General features: G+C 34.0%; 1 protein-coding gene across 1 annotated transcript in view; it reads left to right on the top strand.

Moving 5' to 3' along the window:
• The window catches only part of LOC136987594 (serine/threonine-protein phosphatase 2B catalytic subunit 2-like), a gene marked incomplete at its 3' end in the record, with an annotated part of 35,953 nt that overhangs the window by 11,343 nt on the left and 12,015 nt on the right, over positions 1 to 12,595 (top strand).

Here is a 12,595-nt window from a genome sequence, read left to right as displayed (position 1 = left end):
TCGCTATCAGATCTGGCAACATTGTTACTTATTTTTTTTCTCTTTTCGGATATTGTAATATGTGCTGCCCTAAAGGACGTGCTCAGATATTAATTAAATAAAGTGTTAATAAAACAACTTAAGTAGTCGTGTCACTAACTTAACATGCTGCACATTAAATAATCATCAAGTTTTTGTTATTGAAAGTTTAAATTGGTTACTGTTTTAAATAATTATTATTTTGTTTCATGGAATTATAATTTTAATGCAATAAATTGATTCTATATACATTTAGAACCTGCTATCCAAATCTTATGCATTTGTGAACAAAATCTTAATATTGGGAAGTGTTTTTCATTATTTCTTATGGGAAACATTCTAACCTTTTCCTTCTCCAACCAAATTGGCACTAAAACACTGCAGAACATCTATTTACATATCAGTCCACATTCTTAGCATGATTTTAAACAATATAAACTTCATTTATCTATAAATAAAAAAACTGACACACAAACTGGAACTATATACTAAACAAACAACTTAACACCTAAATGCAAACCTTCATTTACCTTACTAACAAACACTTAATGCAGTCTAACAAATAACTAAACCTTAAAAATTTCAGCAATGATACTTTACTGACTCTAATGATCACCTTAGACCAGTGGTTCTTAACCTTTTTGAAGTCACAGAAGAGTTTTGAATGCAAGAGAAATTGCAGAACATGAAAATCACTAAGATCATAAAATAACAACAATAATAAGCACGAACATATCCTTTTATTAAAAATTATAGATTACAGGTTACATAACAGCAAAAACAAGGAAACATTAATTTAAAAAATATATTATATTTTTAAAAGCGGTAAATTAAATAACTTATGAAAATAAATATAAAATTTAATAAAATATATTTTAATTATATTTAAATATATTTTAATTATATATTTAATTTTATCACATTAAAATCAATTTTAATGTGATACCTGAGCTTGTTGGCTTCTGCAGATTTTAGCAATATCAGGTCTAATATGTGATATAGCTATCCTCATTTCTTCTATGTTAGTTAGGCTTTCATGTTTTTTTTTTTTAGTTTTTATGTTGGTTAATGTTGAGAAACCGAGCTCACACAAATATGATGATTAAAACTAACAAAATTTTCAAATTTACACTATTGGATACTGGAACTTTGTAAATAATTATCCCTTTTAGAACCTTTTTATCCAGTAAAGTACGATATTTAGATGCAAGAATAAACATTTTGACACTCTACTGAGTTCTGCTTCAGGTTCTATATTGTGATGTTGTTCCAACTATACGCGCTACTAAGGAATGAAAAAGACAAGCCGAATAACATGAGAGCACCAGGGGTATATAGGATACTGGTCAAAGACAACAGGTTTCATAGAGACTTAGTGTACATAGGATCAATAAAAAGGTTGCTTCAGAAAAGACTGAAAGAACATAAATATGACATAGACAAGAATAGGTGCACCACAGCACTGGCAACATATGCATCAGACCCGGATGTACTGTACAGTACATGCAGACTTAGGGAATGCTACTCTTATAAAGAAGTCATTCCAAACCGATCACACAAGGACACTGGAAAAACTAGAAATATATAAAGCCAACAGAGCAGGAAACTGCATAAACTACAAGGATAACAACACAATATTGTATGTGTGGCAACATGCTTATCAGAAGGATCCCCAATAATAGTGACATCTTATTTTCAGAATTTCAGATGAAAACATTAATATGAGGGTGCTGGGCTTATATAACAGAGAATGACACAGATAACCAAATTATTTGGTATTAAATAATTCAAACACTTGAATTAATTGGCAGATTAAAATTTGAACTCTAGTCATTCCAAAGTTGGAACAACATTGCAGTATCGAATCTGAAGCAGAACTCAACAGAGTGTCGAAAACATTTGTTCTTGCATCTAAATATCGTACCTTACTGGATAAAAAGTTCTGAAAGGGTTATTAACAAAATTTTCAGTGCCTTTGTACAGAGGGCTGGATTGACAGCTTGGACAAATATTCAAAAATCCTCCAGACTTATTTCAGAGAATTTCATTTTTAAAGTATAATCTGTTGGCAAGGTAACCAATTCTTGTTCTTATAACAAAAATTTACAATTCAATGTATAAATTGTGCCAAATGCATTTCATTTCCAGTCATAATTTTCTACATTTAAGGAAGGAAAGGAACTTGCAATCTTTTCTTCTAATAGTGTTAAGTGTTTTGTTTTAACAGAAATAATTCCCTTGACAGTTATGAAGCAAAGAAAATGTATATACTGCATATTTTGTTTCCTTTGTAAACTGCACACTTTGAATTTACAATGCTAACTTTTCTTAAATTATAATTTCCTGGTGTTGGGTTGAACAGAAAGTTTAGTGTATTTTTTAATAGATGTCATTACTTAATCTACCTAGATATATGATTTAATTATATCAGAAATTTAACACTTGATTGCTAATGTGAGACTGTATTCTTTGTTTAGAAAGGTGTTTTAACATTTTTACTTCACACTTTATTTGAATAAAATCGAGTAATTGCTACCTCACAGTAATAAGCATGAAGATGACATAATGGAATCAATTATTAGATAATTCATAACCAATACTAGATCAATCGAATATCGACATTAACTTAGAAATATAATTCAAGTAACTTCATTTATTTCAAATCTTAATAAATTTCTTGAACTAATTTATCTTAAATACATAAATATATTAGGCTACAGTAAATGCAATAACACAATTCTGATTGCATTTTTATTTGTGATTTTTCAGTTGTCATGACAACTGATCAGACAATCTTAGTTCATGCATGGAATCTTGGAATGAGACATGCATAGAAAAGAAAAGAAGAAACATTGGAAGGAACACAGTAGAATTCAAATTTTGGTCATTTTCTTCTGTATGAAGAACTTGTTAAAATTGAATGTGAAAAATCTGATTTTTTTTTTTTTTAACTGATAGAAGTACTGTACCTTTCCTGTTGCAATAAATATACACATACCCCATTTGTGGTTGTTATAAATGGTACTGGACTCTCTTGCATATGAAATGAAACTTGTTTAATAAATAAACTACCCTATTTGAGTTAAGGTTTACAAAAATAATTACTGTTTGGCTCAATTGGTATAACAGGCATCTTCATATATACCTGAAAGCATTACTGTTTTCAAAATCACAGGCAATAAATTTATGTGCACTCAGCATTTGGGAGATGTTGCTCAGCTGGATATGCAAATTTTTTGCTTCAGTTGACAATATGCAAACAAAGGGTACTATAAAAGCTTGCGTAGTCTCTGCATTGTTCAAAACCATTTTAGCAATATGACTAAAATCCGTCGGTGCGTTCCAGTAGAATTGGTTCGAGTTTGGTCCTACCTTGGATGATGATCGCTTCGATCTCGACGGCGCGTCCTTTGCTCGTCTGTGAGGATTAATGGAGACACTGATCCTTGCGAAGTATCTTACTTTATTCGTCATGTTTGCTAGATACATACAGTAGTATCATTCACTATTAACAGGTATTTACAGTAGGTTAGGTCGGCACGGTACAAAAAGAAAATCGTCTCTCCTTGACAGCATCCGAGAGCCAAGTTCGGTCAGCATGCCAAAATTGCGGTGGCACCCTCTGCCCTACACCATGAAAAATGACAAGGCAGAGACTAGGACCACCTGTCTTGGACAGAAGCTCAATGGTGAAGGATGGTTTCGTTTGATGAGTTTATCTTTCCAGTCCTACATGGAAATATTGGATGAGTTGTTAGCCAAGAACTTGCCGAAAACTATGTGAAGCAGAAAAGTCAAGTTTCCAAACATATTTCAGGTGTGGGGCCTTTTGGGTATTCTGACATCGATGATTTGGTTCCATATGATGGGATTGTCAATGCACAATGCTACCGGCAATTTTGCAACAGCCTTACTACATTCCATAGCTGATCTTTGGCTGCCGGGAGATGCGATCTTCCAAGAAGATTCGCCAAGCTGCATACGGGTTGCTCTACTAGTGTAAACATCTAAAAACCTGATAGTTATATTATGGCTAAACAATTGTCGAGTTTTATCAGACTATAGTACTACTACTATTAATAATTAATTTAATTATTAAATTTATCAAGAGATAAATACCTAATGCCTACCTCTAGTGCCAAATTATTCAGCATTTAATTATTAAGAGTAGTAGTAATATAGTCTGATCTAATCTGGCAATCATTTGGCTCCACTAGTGCTTGGCTTCATCAAAAGAGTCTGTCCTGGATTGAGTTCCAAATTTGTCCAATCTGAACCCAATTGAGGATCTTTGGTGTATTTTTAAAAAAGAGGTGCGAAAACACAAGCTCTAACAAAGACCTGTCTTCAGCTGATCTTTTGTTGGGGCTTGCATTTCAAAGAGAACAAGAAAGCTTTGCATTTGAAATGCAAAGCATCTGTTTTCTTTTCAAATTGTTAGAAGAAAACATGACTCCATGAGGTCTTTGCTGTGCTTATGTCACAAAAATGCCTAGGTGAGTTGCCAATGTGTACACTGCAAAGGGAAGACTCATGAATTGGTAATTGTATGTGAACTGTTGGGTGCACATAAATTCATTGACTGATTTTTTGGAGTAGTAAAGGGTTCTATAAATATTTTGAGTACAAATATAAATATAGTAAATTTTTTCATTTTTTTTCAAACTACACAGTCTTTTGATGTTTATTTGAAAAAGTTTTTAACTACTAAACAAGTACATTTAACTACTAAACAATTATCGCCATCGGACGAAAATTAACGAACATAATTTTAAAATATCGTCGCCAGGGGGTAGCTTTCCTCATCTACATTTTACCAGCGCCTATTTCGTTGTAGATAAAAGCCGAACCAACCCCAAGAAGGCATGATGGAGAATAGAAGACGTCCGTACTTTACCAGTTCCTGCTTCTTTACAAATGTTAATATTTTTAATTGGATATATGTTTGTGTTTTTAAAGGACTGTTTGGCGGCCAGTAGCCTAAAAGGAAAGGTCAGTCGCCAAAAGTGTAATGTTTGGAACTTAAAAATGGTGGTCCCATGTTCCGGAAAGGACTTTGTCTTCAGAAAATTAATTAAACATAATTATCGCCATCGGACGAAAACTAACGAACATAATTTTAAAATATCGTCGCCAGGGGGTAGCTTTCCTCATCTACATTTTACCAGCGCCTATTTCGTTGTAGATAAAAGCCGAACCAACCCCAAGAAGGCATGATGGAGAATAGAAGACGTCCGTACTTTACCAGTTCCTGCTTCTTTACAAATGTTAATATTTTTAATTGGATATATGTTTGTGTTTTTAAAGGACTGTTTGGCGGCCAGTAGCCTAAAAGGAAAGGTCAGTCGCCAAAAGTGTAATGTTTGGAACTTAAAAATGGTGGTCCCATGTTCCGGAAAGGACTTTGTCTTCAGAAAATTAATTAATACTAAACAAGTACTTTAAACATTTCAAAACATCATCATCAGGCAAACAGAACACAAACAATATTCAAATTACAATTTTTTACAAAGTACAGTGGGTTATCGGTTAACGAACATAATCCATTCCAAGACTTTGTTCGCTGTCTGAATTGTTCGTTAACCAATTATCAATTTACCATATGTTTTTATGGGAATTTGATTAATTCATTCTGGAGACCCCCCCCAAAAATAAAAAATATATAGTTTTTTTACAACGTTTATTTATATGTAATAATAAAAATATATATATACACAGTCTTGCATTTTTATGGAGGTTAAAAAATCTGTCTACTGTTGATTGCTTTTCTCTCCTCTTCAGGATTTTTCAGAAGTAATTAATAGCATTGTAATTGTAGAGATCCATAAGCGTATTAACCTCAACCTGGTTTGGATGTCATTCTAAGATGTTGTTCTGACATCTTCCCATTTTAAAAGATGTTTAATAGCAGATACGAGCATTAATCCTCTTTTTCAGAAGAAAACATATCTCACTGAGTTCCTTGGTGTTCTTCATTCAAGAGTTCTTGGTGTTCTGTTGTCAGATCAGTTTCAGGTTCCGTTATGAGCTCTTCAATGTTCTTTATTTCTCAGATGTGATTTTTGTTACTCCTTTAGCTGCTTGAGTCTTCTTGATTATACTGTATCTTTGTTAGATAAGATTGAACTGCACCCTACTGCCCAGCAACATCAGACATCTGCACACTCTCTACCTTTGCTATTAAACTCTCACCTTTCAAAAATAAAATTTGATGCAAAACTTAACAAGTGCCTGCCTGTCAGTCTCATGAATACTATAAAAGAATTGTTTCTGTCAGAAAAATAAAAGGCAGGAATTACAAGGGATAGTTTCAAAGTTTGGAGAAATACTATCCGATTAGTATATACTGGGTTGAATGTCGATGTCAATGTCTCCCGCGCTTCGAAAAGTTTTGAATTGTTGCCTGGAGACAAGGGAAAACCAATTGGTATTCATTATTTTTCGTCATTTCTTCTTGTGTTTGTTATGTGAGGTGTTCGTTGTCTGAGCATAAAAATCTTTCGCGAAAGTGTTCATTATCTGATTTGTTCGTTAACTGATCACCCACTGTATGTTAAAAGATTCTAAATGTGCAGTTTAAATCTTAGCATAGTTTTTACAAATATTCAAATGGACACAATAAAAAATTCTTCAGATTTAATTTAAGATAAACAGGAAACAATGAAAAGAGAAATTCAAACTGGAAAACGATTCAACAGTATCATGCAAACAACCTTTTCATTTTCCAACATACTTAATGATTGGACAAACATTTTCAAACTGCTTTACAGATCAACTTCAGGTCTATTTACTTGTAGTGCTTTGCAACTAATGTATCTATTATGTTGTCCTGTGATTGTAACATAAGTTTTGGTTAATCCATACTAAGGAGGGACATAACCAGATTAATCTATATACTAGATTATTTTCTTGAGAATCAACGGGTGGCCTCCTAACAGGAATGTCGTACACAGAGCTGCTGTAATAATTGTTGGGGCTGTTATTAACTCATGTCTTTCAGTGGATCAGCATCGATTGATCATCCTTGTACATATTTGTAAATAATTTATTATCATCATGATATTAGTTTGTACTCGTGTATTAGATATCCTTAAGATTAAGTGTCAATAGCCTCCAAATTGTCGCATAACAGTAACAGTTAAGTTGTTAATTCATGTGAGTTTTGTATGTATATATGCTCTTTAATATTATAAAATTTGTTGATAAGATAACCATTCAGTAACGTGTGTTCTAATTGTAAGGTTCCTTATATACCCTACCCAACCCTAAGTCTGTATACTTTGGTATTCACACAGGCACTACATACCCATTAATGTATTAGAATTTTAGTGTTCTAGAAATAGACTTGATGGAAAGCATGACACCTTGTTTCTTGTAACCCTCACACACACACACACACATATATATATATATATATATAGTTTATAGTTTGTGTTTACAAACTATATATATCAGGCATCGGCAAATGCGGCTCTTGCTGAAAGTGTTAATTTCTGTTTTTTATTATTATTCTTACAATTTTGTGAAAATATGTTTATTAAAAAAATTTAATATTTGTTTTATATTATATTTATATTATGTAATAAAATCGCGCGCTTTACTATACTATCCGCCATGACAGTACAGAAATGCAGCTCCCATGCATTTTGCAAGACCTACATTTCAGCTCCCACTGAACTCTTGCTTGCCCACCCCTGATATATACACTGGTGGAAATTGAAAGTGTTACACCCAGATGGAATTGGTGGAAATTCGCGAAACTTGGTAAACATGTACAGGGGCATACCCAGAAGAAATGAACACAAAATGAAAAGAATTACGCAAAGTTTTATTGCTGTTTGTTACATGTTTCAGTAAGTGGTATGCCCACCTTGAGCATGGATACATTCTTGGATCCTTGCAGGCATTGAATCAATAAGTGCTTGAATGTCTTGTTGGGATATATCTCTCCATGCCTGCACAACTTGTGCAGTCAGTTGTTGTACAGTGCGCGCTGGATGGCTATGAGATGTAATCTGTCTACCCATGGCATCCCATACATGCTCTATAGGGGATAAGTCTGGAGACCGGGCAGGCCAATTTGTGATTGTGACAGGCCAATTTGTGATTTTCGTATGCAGTACCGAAATTTAAAAGGCTTAGGAAGTGATATTGGATTGTGACACTTTGCAAGGCCTGTCTTGTGATGGCAGCAGCATGAGGACGGGCATTATCTTGTTGGAAGATACCGTTTTGGATGGTGGTGATCCAGGGTGATCCATCCAGTATGTGGACTGGATGGATCACCCTGTCCACATACTGGCGGGTGGTCATTGTGCCTTCAACAACCACCAACTCGGTCCTGCTGTCGTAACTGATTGCCCCCCAAACCATGACACCAGGAGTTGGACCTGAGTGGCACTCTGAAATCACAGCAGGGTGGGCTCTTTCTCCAGCACACCGGCGGACATGTCGCCAACTATCACATTGGCCTAAACAGAATCGGGATTCATCACTAAACACAACTGTACGCCATTCATGTGTCCAATTACATCTAGCAGCATACCACGTCAGCCGTTGTTGGCGATGAAATCTGGTTAAGGGAACACATTGCACGGGGGTCCGAGATCCCAGCCCAGCATCAAGCAATTGGTTTACAATTGTCCGTGGGGTCACTCTGGCAGTAACTACTGCTCGGATCTGTGCTGCCATCACCATCTGTCAGCAACTGCCATCCGCACAATATGGCGGTCTTCACGTGACATCGTCCTTCTGCGAGGACCTGTGCCAGATCTACGAGTACTGGACTCTTCCTGCATCCACCTTGTGACCACTCTTTGTACTGACATTGCACTGCGGCCAGTCCTTCGGGCGATTTCACAATATGATGCCCCCATTTCCGACATGCCGATTATCCAACCTCTTTCAAAGTCAGACATTTAGGTGTACGAAGTTCTCACTCATCGATATGGCATAACTGGTCACCAACAACCTGTGGACCAAAAAAAGTCATGTACCATAACACAGTTCACAACTTATAAACTAAACACTATAGCAATTTTGCATAACAAATGTCTCCATAATTTCTATACCACTGTATGTACTTCATTTAATTTTTGATTATTCAATAGCCTTTAAAAAGAGATTCTTTTGCCCCAATTTCATATGTCTTCAACGTTACTGGGTGGGTGTAACACTTTCAATTTCCGCCAGTGTATGTTATGGGATTAATCGGGCATTATGAATAATGGCCAAAAAGGGTGTGCAGTGTGATAAATATTGATTAATTTAGCAAATTGACCGGTCATTATGAATACTGCTATCATCTAGTTGGGCAAAGTGATGATAATACGTTGAGGAGTGATCATCCAACATATGCTAGCCAATCCAGCACTCTGAGTTGCACATGTGTATTGCATTTAGTACCGAATTTTAAATTGTGTATTGCATTTAGTACCAAATTTAAGTTTAAATTAACATTTTAATTTGATTAAAAAACTTCACGTATTTCATTTAGAAACATTTATTTTTTTGTGAATTATTTCAAAGTATTTTAAAAAGAGCATATAATCTTTTAAAACTAAGTACTATTAACTATATTAATTAAATGGTAAAATTTTATTTATGTGCACCATCATGGCGGTGGTTGTGACTGTTTGTGCTCCTGACGGATTCCTCCGGAGGGGAGCTGCCGGCCGGCTGCCAATTGTTTAGCATCACTAGATATTGATATGTGTGTTCAAGAACTACTGTGAATAAATAACTAGTGACGTTAAACAACAGCGCCAGCCACTGGCTTCCCTCCAGGAGGAATCCGTCTAGAGCACAATTGCAACCGCCACCAAATTTGGTACTAAACACAATACGCACGTGCAACTCAGATTTGAGTGCTGATTTGCTAGCATATGTTGGATGATCACTCCTCAATGTATTATTATCACTTTGCCTGACTAGATGATAGCAGTATTCATAAAGACCGGTCAATTTGATAAATTACTGAAATTTATTACCATGCCCGATTTTGTTGGTCATTATTCATAATGTCCATATTAATCACTTTGTCCATAACATATATATATATATATATATATATGTGATATGTGTGTGTGTATGGGGGGGTCTTTTTCTCTTCTTCTTCTTCTTAAAAGCTAAATTTTTCAAATTTTAAGGTGAAAAATTGAGAAAAATCTGAAATAAATAAGCCTAATCTATTTAATTTTCTATAATTTATAAAAAATTAAACAAACAGAAGAAGCTTTACTTGATTAGCAGCACTTCTTGATTGTTGGGATATGAAACAGTTATTAACCTACCACTTCATTTATCAACTGGTAGATCATGAGCTACTTTCCCATAAGTTAATTGCTGTATATGTAACATATATCATATGACTAATTATAATATAGTGTCAAATGCTGAATTGTGAGAAAAATATCTGTTTCAGCTTCATGAACAGCTTCTTGAAAGATAACCTATCAATTTCTAATTTCAAACAAATCTGATGTCAATTGGTGAAACGTGTGATAAGTTACAGTGAGTTGAAATTTGATATACGAGGGCTATTTTTTAAATAAGGTCCGTTTGTGAATAAAAGTGAGAATAATGCACAATCACGGCAGTATGCGTATGCTTCTGCTCCGAGCAAGTTTTGACGCCATTTGCAGCCATATCGTCTGTCTGTATGCCGAGCTGTAAAAGTTTAAAATGTTTAAGAAAATTGAGTCTCCCGCCGACTGTGAGATACGATCTGTTATTCAATTCTTGAATGCAAGAAACTTGGCAGCAGCGGAAATTCACTGTCAGATTTGTTAAGTTTACAGTGATAATGCAATGAGTGACAGTAAAGTTCGAAAATGGGTAAGAATGTTCAAGGATGGGCGAGTTAATGTGCACGATGAGCCACGCCCTGGTCGACCTTCTCTGATTTCTGAAGATTTGGTTCGTGATGTGGATAACAAAATTCGAGAGGACCGACGATTCACGATTTCAATGTTATCAATTGAATTTCCACAGATTTCAAGATCAGTTTTGTATATCATTGTTTCGGAGAAACTGAATTATCGAAAATTGTTTTCTCGGTGCGTTCCAAGATTGCTTTCTGACGATCACAAAACAAAAAGATTAAACAGTGCTTTATCGTTTTGACTCAATACGATCATCCACACAGTCCAGACCTTGCACCCAGTGATTTTCACTTGTTTCGATACTTAAAGGAGTTCCTTGGTGGTCAACATTTCAACGACGAAGGAGAAGTGAAAACTGCAGTTGTGGATTGGGCTTCTTGACAGGCGGCAGATTTCTTTGAAGTTGGAATTCAAAAAATTGTTGAGCGGTATGACAAATGTTTAAACAAAATGGAAATTATGTAGAAAAGTAGATAAAAGTATGTAGAATATAGAAAAAAATATATTTTAACGATATTTACAGTATTTTTCTTCTTATTAAAAAACGGACCTTATTTAAAAAATAGCCCTTGTATTTATTTTTCTATGTTTTGGATAAAATTACATTAAAATAAACATATGGATTGAAGAAAATGAATTTTTTAAGTGTTTTACCTTGTTACAAAGTAGACAAAATGCAGAAATTGAAGATGAAATCATAGTTTATGATGCAATGTCCATAATTTTACAATTTAAAAAAAAAAATAACTGTCCTGTAAGATGCTGCACAACTAAAAGTGTGCATTCAAATCATGTGACTAATGCAGGGTTTAAAAATATAACAAAAATCTGCTTTATTGGCATTTGTTTTAATCTTATAGCCCATTAGTAAGACTTGTACTGTACATGTCTTACTAATGGGCTTGGTTACCCAAAAGTATTTGAGAAAAACTTAGATTAATAGTAGAACAGTATTTAGAAAAACTTTAGTAAAACAGGTTTTTTTGTTATATTAAATGATTTTCATAGATCTTCATTAATTGAATTCAAATGCTCTATACACAAGTCCATTTATATTGTTTTACATTAATTACGTCTTTTTCGATAATTTGAATGCACCAAGTAAAAATTGATATTCTGTTGACTAATTCAGAAGTTTCTCTTGGGACAGACTAAATTTGATCCATAAATACTGTCAGGACATTTATCTCAACAATTAAAATAATGATTTTTCAAAGAAGTGAAAGTTTAAAAAATTTTGTTTGGAAATCATAAACTGGATATTGTTTCAAACTTTAAATATTTAGATATTTATTTTACCACTCATGGTTCCTTTTATTTTCATTTGGAAAAAGTTACATTAGGTGCTAAAGCAAACATTTTGAATCTCATCAAGCTTCTTGTTTAATTGAAAAATCTCGTCACAGTAATTACTTTAGTTTATTTGATGTGCTAATCAGATTGAGTATTTTATATGAATTTCCTATAAGGGAAAGATTGTTGGTAAACAGTTGAAAAAATACAATTATTTTTCTTCTAATAAGTTTTTCATTTAAATCTTTGTGCTAAGGTCTGTGATAAGAACAGAATTCGGTAGGCCACCTGTTAATTTATCAATGTGTTTGTTATGATTCTGGAATAAAGTTATTGCTCTACCTTGCAATGATTACAAATAATTGATGTATAACAAACTCTTGTTACCCAGTAACGTGACT

Source organism: Centruroides vittatus, unplaced genomic scaffold, assembly GCF_030686945.1.
Source record: "Centruroides vittatus isolate TY-2023 unplaced genomic scaffold, ASM3068694v2 scaffold_2520, whole genome shotgun sequence".
In the NCBI taxonomy this organism is placed as follows: domain Eukaryota; kingdom Metazoa; phylum Arthropoda; class Arachnida; order Scorpiones; family Buthidae; genus Centruroides; species Centruroides vittatus.
The sequence above is the reverse complement of the archived record's forward strand: the minus strand, read 5'-3'. Positions and strand labels throughout refer to the sequence as shown.